Source organism: Ornithodoros turicata, chromosome 5 (genome assembly GCF_037126465.1).
Source record: "Ornithodoros turicata isolate Travis chromosome 5, ASM3712646v1, whole genome shotgun sequence".
In the NCBI taxonomy this organism is placed as follows: Eukaryota; Metazoa; Arthropoda; class Arachnida; order Ixodida; family Argasidae; genus Ornithodoros; species Ornithodoros turicata.
Window position 1 is genome coordinate 26,923,521 of NC_088205.1, and position 12,061 is coordinate 26,935,581.

Genomic DNA, 12,061 nt, shown 5'->3' on the forward strand with positions numbered 1-12,061 from the left:
TAAAGCTCTCGCAGCCTAGAGGACATTATTTCTTTTAATCTTCGAGAGCGAGAGAGAAATCAATAACTTTTACACTTCGTTTCGTCTCCCTCCATCACCTAATTAGTATGGCCTTCAAAAGCGCGTGAAAGGCATTTCCTTTCTTCAAATTTTCTTTCAAATATTATTATCCGTTCGCTGCATTATCTTGCTATTTTATAGGATGAGAAATGACTGTTTTCCATTTCACTGATAACACGTATAGGCTGCATTCTGAGAAGCCTCATGCAGAAGTTTCGATATTAAATTTGCGCACAGAAACGTGCTTCGTATAGTGGAATATCTTCCATTTCGCCATACCACAAAAGGGCTCTCTGAAAGATGCACGACTAGCAATATTTGGAAACTTTACAATACCAGGTTGACATATCGCACAGCAATCAACACTAATAACAAACTATTTTTGTCACCAATTTCAGCTTTCATGCTCAACGCAGTATTATCCCTTTTGTCTTGGCCGCAGGTGAGATATTTCCCGGTTATCAACCAATTATGACAAAGAAATGCTAGAATTTTCCTGTGCCTGTCTGTGTGTGTGTATGTTTCGATTACTTCAATCCTACTTCTTGAGTATTGCTGTGCCTTTACCCAAATCTCCTTGTTAACCTGTGTGGCGACTGATAGCTTTATTTGATCATGTTCGTTTGTCTTTTTTTTTTTTTTTGCTAATATGAGTTACACTAGCAATTGCATTGTTATGAATATTTTGTTTTCACTGCTGCGCTGCTGTATGGAAGGCGAGTCTCATGAAGCCACATCTCATTTCACACTTTTGTGAATAAAGTAAGCATTCCAAGTAAGGAAGGACTTCAACGTAATTGTCTAGAACGCAAAGTTCTATGACGTTGTGGTCCTGAAATATGCATGGAAATGACAGTCGAAAAGCTGACGTAAAAAGAAAGGATCGAAGGATACTTCGCTAAACAATGAAGCGCGGGTAACTGACAGGCTAATGACACAAGGTCTCTCACGTACGATAGACTGCTTAAATAATTTCTTGTCAGGGACTCATTACTAAAAATTTAGGGGTGATCTCTGCCTTGGAGAGGTATGCGAGGTATTGGGCGAATGATTTTTGCTTTGTTGACTTTTTATATCGAATTTTTATTTTATCGGTTAAACTATTTATTCAGTAACGAATTAATAATTAAAACTAATAAATTACATTCATTTAAATGTACAACAAACCGTAACGCGAAAACGTTATGTGAAATTTCTTAAGTGCCAGTCATCTTGCTCCAACGAATTTGCGCTGTTATATTTGCTGTGTTACAGAAAAATTGCTGCTCGCACGCGTACTGTGATAGCAATACTAAAACAGGAAGTTTTCCGGCTGCGCAAAGAGAGACGTACTCAGTGTAGAAAGTCGGAAGAAAAGTAACATAACAGACCTAACATAAGTGTATATTTGTTTGCTCTTGGTGCACGCTGCTGTTTGCTATTGCATGCTAGTTCTTTAGTCCGTCTTCTGTGAAGCACCCACGCGCCTGTAGCACCCAGCACAAGCTCGTAAACGGAAACGAAAGTACAATTATGGCGAATTGCACTGGTCGCTGTAGTCAGGAAATCTTACACTTGCTGCAGTGTGCATGTTACACTGGTTGCTTCAGTGCAATATGCGTAGCGTTTCATTCGTCACCTCCATTTGCATTCCGTACAATCGTTTCCACACTAAACCCACAGTGACACACTGTGCTGCACGAACATGACCAACGGAATAGTTTAATTCTACCTAGATGCATGACTTTTAGCGTGCCTCTCGATTTCCCCTTTTCACTATATTAGACCTCTACCTGTTTGTAAACAAATGACGTCATAATGTTCGACAGCGCCACAAGTTTGGTAGAGTTGAACTACGTACAAAGCTAGTGGCGAACAAGGTCTTGAGGGGATTACGACGGTCTCTGAAAAGGACGCGACCTTCGGTCCCACTTTTCTTTCAATAGGAGGCAGCGAACAATTGCCCATTCGTGGAACCCAGCTCTCCCGTTCCGATCTGTTTTGGTTTCGGTGTATCTACCAACGTCATGATGACGTTTCTCGGGTAGAGGTTTGTTTAATTTGTTACCGTCAGAATAAGACAAGCGCCACATGGCGTCGGCGCTTCATTGGCATTGCGTAGTATCGACTCCTTAGCAACCAGAAGATCCGCACATTGTTGTCCTGTTCTTTGAAGCATTGTAGTGTCTCATGCATAACACACTGTGCTTCTATTTATTGTATGCACTGTAGGAATTCCAGGTCTCTCTCCGATCTACTCCATAGCTTTCTGCCCTTGACTACCCTGCCCATCACCTCCACCAGCATCACTTTGTGGAAAAAATAAACGTTCATAAGAATCGAAATCAAGCAAAATACGGCGACTGTCGACTGACATCGTGCACAGGGACTACAAGTAATCGTACATGGTACCCATTAGCCACAGATGACACAGTACTTCCTCCCACTCTCTCTCGGGCGTAATTTGCATTACATCTTGTTCGCATTTCGAGCATGTCAAACAGTCAAACACAGATGGGTAGAAATCCAGCGAACCGGTAGAATGTAGGAAGGAGTTGCCTCAGGACAGAAGCCGCCGATATTTCGAACAGAGACTGTTCTTCTTCGTCAAACACAGGTATTGTTTGCTTTCATTTTGCTGCCCCTTCCTTCCCAGTTCACTCACTTCGTTTTTTTTTATTTTTTATATCAGTAGCCAGGAACATGAGTCATAGCACGTTCTTGCCTACCCTCCATCATGAACTGGAGGCAACGAGCCGAAATATTTACTATTGGTACGCCGTTGTCCCGTTATTAATTTTCCACGTTTTTCACCAGCTGTTCCATTTTGTGCTTCTTCGGGGAATCGCAGGATCTTCCAGGAACTCCGAGGTTAGCCAGAACCACAACGCATCGCAACATACGTACGTAGTGACGCCAAACAGCGTCACACGCGGTGCCCTCTTCAATGAGAGAAGGGGGCGCCCACCGCGCCATCGCGAGGTGCCGCCGAGAACTACGTCTAAGCCGAGGGCCCGTCTGGCAGATCGGCGGCACGCTTTAGTCGGCGGAGAGCGCGGTCTACAGTGTGCGTCCCCCGCATGTAACATTTCGGGCCTTCCTCGGATTAGAAATGTGCGTGTCTATATGGTGCATCGTGAACAACGTGCCACGTGATACAGTGCTGCAATGTTGTGGTAAGATTAGTGCGTGTGAGTGAGAGTCAGCTGGATTTCATCCGTCGATGTGCCCAGCTGAGCGCGACACTTACAGGACATCTCAACCGGACTTTTCTCACAGGTGAGCCCTCTGCGCTGTTACATCAACAGCATGGAACTGATATTTCGGTTACTTGCGTATCAGTACTGCCTGGAACCCGAGAAGCTCTTGTGCGTGCTGAATATAAGCAGAAGAACGTTCATTGGTTCAGTTTATGACTTAATGATGGTCTGATCTGACGAAGCGTAGTTGGCTTTGTCTGTAGACAATTTCCATGGAAATCAAAACGATGATTTCATCGCCAACTAAATTCCCGGAGAAGAGCACTGCACAAGGAATATGTTGAACGCACACTTATACTTGCTGCGTATCAACCAACGTATACGCCGTATAAGACGAATCGCTTTCAACTCAATGTGTAATTGCGACCTGTCTGTAACGTGGCTGACCTGCTTTTGCTACAGTTCACAGGATGTGAGATACTGCAGGTAGAAAGTGACATAAGAAATTTCATGGTAATGAAACCGAAGTGCTTATAATCCCGAAACATTTATGCACCCTGGAAATATTTCGAAACTAAGTTACACGTCATGTAAATGCCGACATTTTACGCTCTATCCGTAGCTAGTGACGTATAAATTCGACGTCACTTCGAGGAATTCGATGTCAATTGTCTTCCACGTGTTTTGTTGTTTGATCTATGCGCAGATACGATTATCATGCCCTCTACACAAGAAAATAGCAACCAGCAAGGCTGAATTAAGTCGATATGCACTTTGACACGAGTTCAAGTACAGCTAATATCAATAGTATCCTCTATACTTCGCAGTCACTCATTCGCAGTTCCAGCAGTGCAAAATGCTCTAGGCATACCGAATACTGCATGAACTTTATTTCTACAAACGATTGTAGCAAGAGCCGCGAAATAAAGTCACCGCCGCGACCTTACGAGTTGGTAGCTCCCAAACACAATAAATGACATTAATGGCTACACTCTTAAAAATGAACTTCACCACATAGCACGCTCCTAGCCAACCATCACCCCGAATGACAACGTTCTCGCCTTAGATTTGTTGAAAACGGGAGGAGGAGCCTATTTTGTGCCGTGCATAATGGCACAAAATAGGCTCCTCCTCCCGTTTTCAGCAAATCAGGGGCGAGAACGTTGTCATTCGGGATGATGGTTGGCTAGGAGCGTGCTATGTGGTGAAGTTCATTTCTAAGAGTGTACATGTACAACGACAAGAACTAAATGTGTTAAACTAAGGTTGTGAATTGATTGACGCAGCACAGACATTGGACCTATATCACTCTTAAAAATGAACTTCATCACATAGTACGCTCCTAGCCAATCATCATCCCGAGTGACATCGTACTTTCCTCTGACTTGCTGAAAACTGGGGACGTACGCCATTTTTGTGTCACTATGCAGTTCATAATTGCCACAAAAATGGCGTACGCCCCCTCCCCTCCCGCTTTCATCAAAACAGGGGAGAGAACGCTGCCATTCGGGATGATTGTTGGCTAAGAGCGTGCTATGCGGTGAAGCTCTGTTTTTAGAGTATACAGAACAGTTATTCAATGTCCATGGCAGTAGATAAGGTATCCTTTTTTTTTATATCAGATGTTCCCCAACGAAGCGTATTAAAAAATCTCTGATTTCGGTAGCTGTAGTGACACGTACAAGATTAAACTTGTGGAAGAAAAAAAAATTGTTAGTGGTTTCCTATATACTGTTTGGTAGCAGCGGAGAAATTTAAATATGTGAAAGTTATATATTTATATCAAACTAATATTAACGGGGGGGGGGGGGGTAGATTTACACGCATCTATTAAATTACGCTTCTCCAAAAACCCTATTATAGTGTGGTTCCATGGAAGACAGTTCAAGACACGAAGACATTTCTTTTACAGTATATAAATAACTCGTCCAAGTTTGGCTTAGCTGTAATACCCCATTCCAAAAGCCCGCTTCCATGACACCCGCTATACTTTTGGTTCCCATACTGCACGACAACTACACCTACTGCGTGAATTTCGCGTTATTTCCTACAGTACAGTTTTCTTCAAAAGCGTTATATACTTCTAACATGTGCGTACACAGGTCGGGCTGTTTCCTGCGTGTGTAATCAAGATTTATTGAGTCAGAAAATTACTGTACGATAGAAAGCCCAACAATGGGCTATTATAGTCTCGCGTGCTATAGCCCCATAAGGTCGCGACGCGCAGTAGAGAACAGAGGGCTCTCGTAGCATCTTCACAGTGACAACGACGGCGTAGGAAAGTGTTTTCCATATAGCCTCACACAAAGCATAATTGATCAGCCTTTGTTGGCAGCGGCAAGATTCTCTCACTGAGTTCTCGTCCGTATTCACACCCATGACCGGCGCGTTTTGAGCCAGAATAACAATTGCATGCATGAGAAGATGGACGAGTGTGCCCCGGAGAAACACCGTCATTTAAACTTCGCTCCCGCACAGAGAGGAAGTTTGGTCAACTGGCGCCCTTGAGATCATTGCTTGGGTGTTGGTGAGGCTCAAACCTTGTCAACAAGTAATCCACGAAAAAGCCTATGAGTGCCAGCGCCCAGGGGTTGAACCTGGACCCTCCTGATTACTGGTCAGGGTTGCTACCTTTACACCACATTCGCATCTTTGTATATGTGTGTGTGTGTGAAAACCTTTAATGAACAGTATTAGGGCACGCAGACATACGCTAGAAGCGTTATGATAGAGTGTGAAAGCTATGCACACAACAAGAGACGTCGAGACACCAAATTGGCATGGTCTTCTCGTGGATTGGGGATAGCCTCATGCAAACGGGACGGACAGGTCATACACTCCTTTCCACTCGCTCTTACACCTGCATGACCTTCCCGTCCCCTTTACTTCAGCCTCCTGAATTCACAAGAACGTCATGTTAATGAAAAAAAAAAAAAAAGTCAATGCGGAGGATTCGGATAGGATAGGAGGATAATCAGGAGGATCCAGGTTCAACGCTTGGCGCTGACACTCGTTGGCTTTTTCGTGAATTACCTGTTGACTTTGTCCATTAGGCTTTTGGAGGCGTTTCGTGTCGTATTTGTCCCTAGATAGAGCTCGCCTCGGCTCCTTTGACTATCTTATCGAAGCTTGTGTTCGTACTAATCATTGATTCAGCCACTGCAATTTGCGATACAGTGAAGGTGCCCAAGTAAAGATGCTACTTTTTTTTTTTCATTTCGCGCAGCCAATTAAACGTACAACTATTTATGCACATCAAGCATTGCTCACTTCCTTTCGATCTTTTAAAAGTTGCGCGCATTTTTCGGGATTATGCTGCCGGGATTAACGACGCAACGACAGAATCTCGCTCCTTTTGTATTGCTGACAAAGTAACGACTTCTGTAATTCCGCGAGGAGGGCTTTTTGCACTATAGCGCGCCTTTAATAGTAAATTTTTCGCTTCTTCTTACGCACAGACATACACGTTCACCTTCACATTTAAGTGACACACAGTAGCCAGTACCGCTGAGGTTGGAGTCAATATCTCCATATTTTTCTTTCTACGACGACAACAACAAATAGATCATGTCTATGGCCTGGGATGATTCATCGCAGTACGGAGAGCAGTGCACTACCCCATTACACGCGAAGCATGAGATGTGAGATATGAAAATAAAGTTATGTGCAAGTACAACACTTGAACTCTCCTCCACTGGCTGCGCAGCGCTACGTACGCCTATAACCCAACATTGCATTTCGAGCCGTTGCGACATGCCATACTGAAAGCGCGTCCACGGTTTCGTAACAGACAGTGCGTATAGGATTTCATGAAGGTCTGAAATTGCTCGCTAACGATTCTTTTTCCCGGTTCTGTCGAGTTACACTTTTACGAAAGTCATTTTTGTGCAACACGCACTCCAGCAAAATGAGATAACCACATAAACTCTAGGTAAACGCTGCAGTTTATTTAGTGCGGGTTTTCATGCGCACTCATGTTCCAGCGCTCGATCACTGCACAATTCAAGACGAAAAGCACTCGTGAGTCGTGGTAGCAGAAAGAAATTTGATGCGCCGCTTCAAAGAAGGGTTTTCCTTTAACGATGCTCGCAGAAATTGGAGTTCATCGAATAGTGGGGATTGAAATAGAGTCGCTTACCGCACGGATGAACGTTGCTGTGCCAGTCCTTTAGAGTGAAACATTGTGTTTTCAGGTTATAACATGCGGAAAATAATCTCCAACCTCCGTAGCAACACCGAACGGTAGCACAGAATAGAACCAGACACCAGAACAGTATAAACAGCACGCGTAGAATACCCTTCAGTATAGCATAAGAGAGGGGTTTTGAAGCGTAGTTAATAGACCGTGTACTTAAATTTTAAGTGGTGCTCTTTCTAAACGTAGCTATTCAATGAAATATCAGTACAGAACCTAGCCTTAGCCGAAGTTTACTGCAGATATTCTTCTTGGCGCGTTCCAAAAAGAAAGCTGCATTTTACTCCTTGTCCCTCTCCTGTTGTACATGGGAAGCGTGAGCAGGAGGGTTTGACTCGCACGGTTGTTTACAACCGCTACAATAATATGAAGTGCGCGTACGCATCCCCCATGTGCGTAATTGTTCCACGACACGTCATGTTAGTCATGCTCGCCGTTTAACTTCATGCGTGATAACCAGTTACACATGATTGATTTATTGAAAAATATATAGAGAGAGTTCATTACATGACCAGATGCTGTTACACTGTTCTGCTGGTTGAAGATTTTTTTTCTCAACCATTGCGGAACGATGCTAGAATGTTCACCGGGTCTGTTCTCAATGTGTGCCAAAAACGCCTGTTTTTCCGCATAATCCTGTATTCTGTATGTGTATTTACGGCAGCCAATCGTTTCTTGACACTGGAATATTTCATAATTCCGGTTAATTAAGAGAGATTTATATTTTTTTATTTAGTCTGCACTATGTTCTCAATCTTTCAAAAGTCGCTTGCTTGAAACGGCGCTTTCGCAAAATTCGTACTTTTCGTTCCCTCGTGAAAACGGCTGGTAGCAAACGGCTTCCGCGCATTGGCAACAGCGTCTCTTGAGGCACATGCCTTACTTGAACGTATTTCTCACGTTCGGTTCTGCTTGCAAAAGAAAGAGAACTGCTTGCTTTTGTTGGCATAGAAAGTTTTGTTTTGAAGAATCGACTAAGCAGTCCGACCACGCATAAGTTTTTCTTTTAGATACCTCCCCATTTGTGATTGTATCAACAAACTTCCTAACAGACCAGCCAGACACGTACAAAATACTGCGCAAATACTAAATACTCCGTACAGAAAGCATTTAAAATAGGGTACAAAATACTCAAAACTGAAAGCAATTTGAGTAGAGTACTAACTACTCACAGGAGTATTTAGGATACTCTTTAGAGTACCAGCAGCAAGCAGCAGCAGCAGTATTAGCAGCAAGTGAAACACAAGGGGTCGGGGTGTTGATAAGCGTGGGACCAGCCTATTGTACAGGGGAATAAATGACAGATGCGAGAATTCAAAAAGAGAGAGAGAGAGGGAGAGAGAGAATGGAAAAAGGGGTGGGGGAAGTAAGCTGAAAATCTGGACACGGCGGGGAAGTGTGCTAGATACAGCGTGACCAGGAAGGAAAGTATTTTTAGCACTGAGTAGCAAACAAGGAAAAAAATGTATTTTAAATACTTTAAAAATACTTGTCGCAAAAGGTATTGAGTAGAGTACCAAAATATCGGAAAATGTATTTAAAATACTGTACTTTGAGTATGTGTGCTCAAGATACGTACAAGCCTGCCAGACCTCCTACTAATGTTTTATGTGTGTCCTAACTTATAGTCAGTCTTGTGCAGAGGAAAGATTAACAAACGCTCTTTTTTTTTTATCCATGTACCAACCCATCATTTTGTCTGGCAACACTGACCTAAGTAAGCAGTCGATAATTCCAATTTTTGCAAAGTGAAACAAAACTCTGTGGTCCTGCATGGAGTTTGAATTAATCAGAGTCTGATGGGTATGTTCCCTGCTTCACCTCCCTGCTTCATTCCCTGCTTCACCTCAAGCAATGTGGTAGAGTATCGCCCCTGGCGATGAAACTCCCCACCCACTATCCTGAAATAAAGTTCTTGTTGTTTTTCTCCTGCATAGGAAATCTACGCGAAATATGCGAAAACCAACGATAATCACGTACCTCCAATTAACGCAGCGGTTGCGACGCTGCATGTGCGAGATAGCGTATCGGTATTGGAACGTGACACGTCCGTCGTTGTTTAAATATCCCTTTCCCACTTCTTCGCGTGTTACACGGTCACGCTAACGCTGTCAGACACCTCTGCCGTGACACGAATCCATCGTCAGGAAAGTAGTCGACATAACCATTAACGGACGCACCGTCCAAAAGCAGGGCGCTGTGTACGTCCGCGTGGTTGGCCTTGGAACGGGGTTTCTATTTCTTTCCTATGTGGTTGAGCTGGCTGTTGGATTTTCGCTGGTATACCGCTCCCGCTCCACTGCTGGAACATCCCGATATTCGTTAGTATATAGGAGCCACGGAGTTCGGTTTGAAGGTCGAACCATAACTGCATGCCGTGCACAATGCTACCAAGCGCCGAGTAGTGCGAGTATTTATGATTTTATGAGCAGGAAGCGGATAAATATTCAGTGTTGTTCAGCTTGCGTCACGTTAGTGTTCTAGCGTTTTCAGCATAGTGTAATAACATGTTGTAAAAAATTATGTCTGTGTACAACATTGTGAATATGTGACACTGCGCCTCTTTTCTTTCGCTCCTTTCGCTCTTTTCGTTTTTTTTTTTTTTTACGCGGGAATAGCAAGTAGGCTTCTGGAGCCAGGCTAACCTTTCCCCTCTTTCTTTGTTTTTTCTTTGCAATAAACCTATATCCCCCCCCCCCCCCCCACGTTCCCACAACAGTAGTATCTGTGACTTTATAGGCAATAAGTACAAAGTACGGTTGCACTTAATGATAATCCTGACTCCCGTTTTACACGCATTGTGAAGTTCTTGTAGGTTCAAGAATGCTGTTGCACAGTCGTGAGCTACACGGAATGTTTAATTCAGTTTCGATTAGGCGAAAAAGAAGAAAAAAAAGGAATGTGCAGACCCTAGTCGACAGAGTCAGGACTGCCTGCTGCTACACTCCTATAATGGAAAAATAAATATGGACACCATGGAGAGAGAAAAAAAGAAGAAAACAGTACGGAATGGTTCTACAAAATACTACCGGCTGTCGCACCCCAGTTTGACAGAGTTGACATCCGAGTCGACATTGAGTTGCCTTGAAAAGACAAATCATATAGAAATTGTGGTTCCACGAATGCGGAGAGGCTACTCCAGTATGCTTATAGCTGACTGCACGACGGCCACTTGGGGTTAATGGGTCGATGATGAAGTGACATGAAATAAAATGAACGATCGAACAAAAACGAAAAGAGCGGGACGTCAAGTAATACCATTGGCATACGGAGATGAGAGCGGTTATGCGACGGTTGAAATGGGCAAGCGTTGTGTGTTTGGCAAATGGTCTTTACTCGTCATTCAATCCTTCATCGATTTCAACAACTTCTATGTTATGCGACAAATTGAGTTTCTCCCTTCAGTCTACCGGCGCTGTGACAGAGAGCCTGTCATTCCACTTCACATTTTACAATGGTGAAGTTCTGCGAAGTTGCTCTACCCAGAACTTCTCTCGAGCTCTCGAAATACGGTGGCAGTACACAGCGCTATTGAAGAAATTGAGGTGTTTCGGCCGAAGTATTTCGAAATTCAACTTTTAACAGCCGGCCACTGAACACTGCGGGGGCTTATGGTTTCCCTTATTCTCGCAGCTGTCATAGACACAACCTGTGACCTACACACTACCAAGACACGGCCTGGTGAGCTCTTATTGCAATCAGCGTGATTGTTATTATCTGCAATATGTGTGCATGTGTCGACGGTACATTTACAAAAGCTGCGTCGAGTATATATGTCTTGCTTGCTTTTTTTTCTTACAAATAAACAAACAATTAGAACGCTGAATTCTTAAACGCAGGGCAGAGATACGCATTTGTTACTATAGTAAAATAAAGGTGCGATAGAGTGTGCGCGGGGAGAAGTATAAGCAGTACCCCTCCCCTAAAAACAAACAAACAAAAACATCATAAACACAAATTCAACCCACTGAATAACCAAGCAGAAATAACCATCCCGTGCATTAGGTAGAATAAACATTAGGAAGCTCTTTCATTATGCGTACCTTTCTACTCTTTGTTTTTGGTATTTCAGTTACCTTGTCAGGATTCACTTTTATTTCATTAGCTACATTGCCATTGACGTTTTCGTAATATTGGACCGCACGACTTCATTGATGTACGGTGACGTATTCACAGTACGTCGATACTATCGACACTATTTGAGAAGCTGAATCAAGGGCGAAACAACATTTAAAGGGGCACTAAAATGCAAAAACAAGTTCATTTCGAATTACGTTACACGCTATGTTAATTTCGTATTTGTTATCATAATTCAAACTTTGATTCCGTTTCGGAGCCACAATAATAGTTATACCTATAATTATACTTTCTCGCTTCGTGAACGACATGAACGAAGTGAACGACGCTTCAGCTCGTGCATCGGGGTTTTTAGTCGAACATGCGCGTGCCACGCCATGGAGCATTCCCGGCGAAAAACATATGTTGAATTCCAACGGCAGATTCGGGCGCCTCCGGAGGAAGTTTTGTTGCTCCGCCGAGAGCAAGTCTGTTCGATTCGCAGATTGGGAACAGTTCAGGGGTCGGATTCACAAACGCGATCGTAAGTTACGCTAAGATGCGCTAAGAC

The 12,061-nt window shown here is 43.4% G+C and overlaps 2 protein-coding genes across 5 annotated transcripts in view; one reads left to right on the plus strand and one right to left on the minus strand.

Moving 5' to 3' along the window:
- LOC135394256 (uncharacterized) overlaps window positions 1-12,061 on the minus strand; it is a 726,492-nt gene that overhangs the window by 342,214 nt on the left and 372,217 nt on the right. The gene's annotated exons all lie outside the window — the stretch shown is intronic.
- The window catches only part of LOC135394255 (CD151 antigen-like), a 257,319-nt gene continuing 248,274 nt past the window's right edge, over window positions 3,017-12,061 (plus strand). For 3 of the 4 annotated variants that reach the window (XM_064624917.1, XM_064624920.1, XM_064624921.1), the window contains exon 1: window positions 3,017-3,318. The gene's annotated coding sequence lies outside the window, so the exon portion shown is untranslated. Of the gene's footprint in view, window positions 3,319-11,067; window positions 11,116-12,061 lie in introns of all 4 variants that reach the window. The other variant, XM_064624919.1, reaches the window with a different exon arrangement.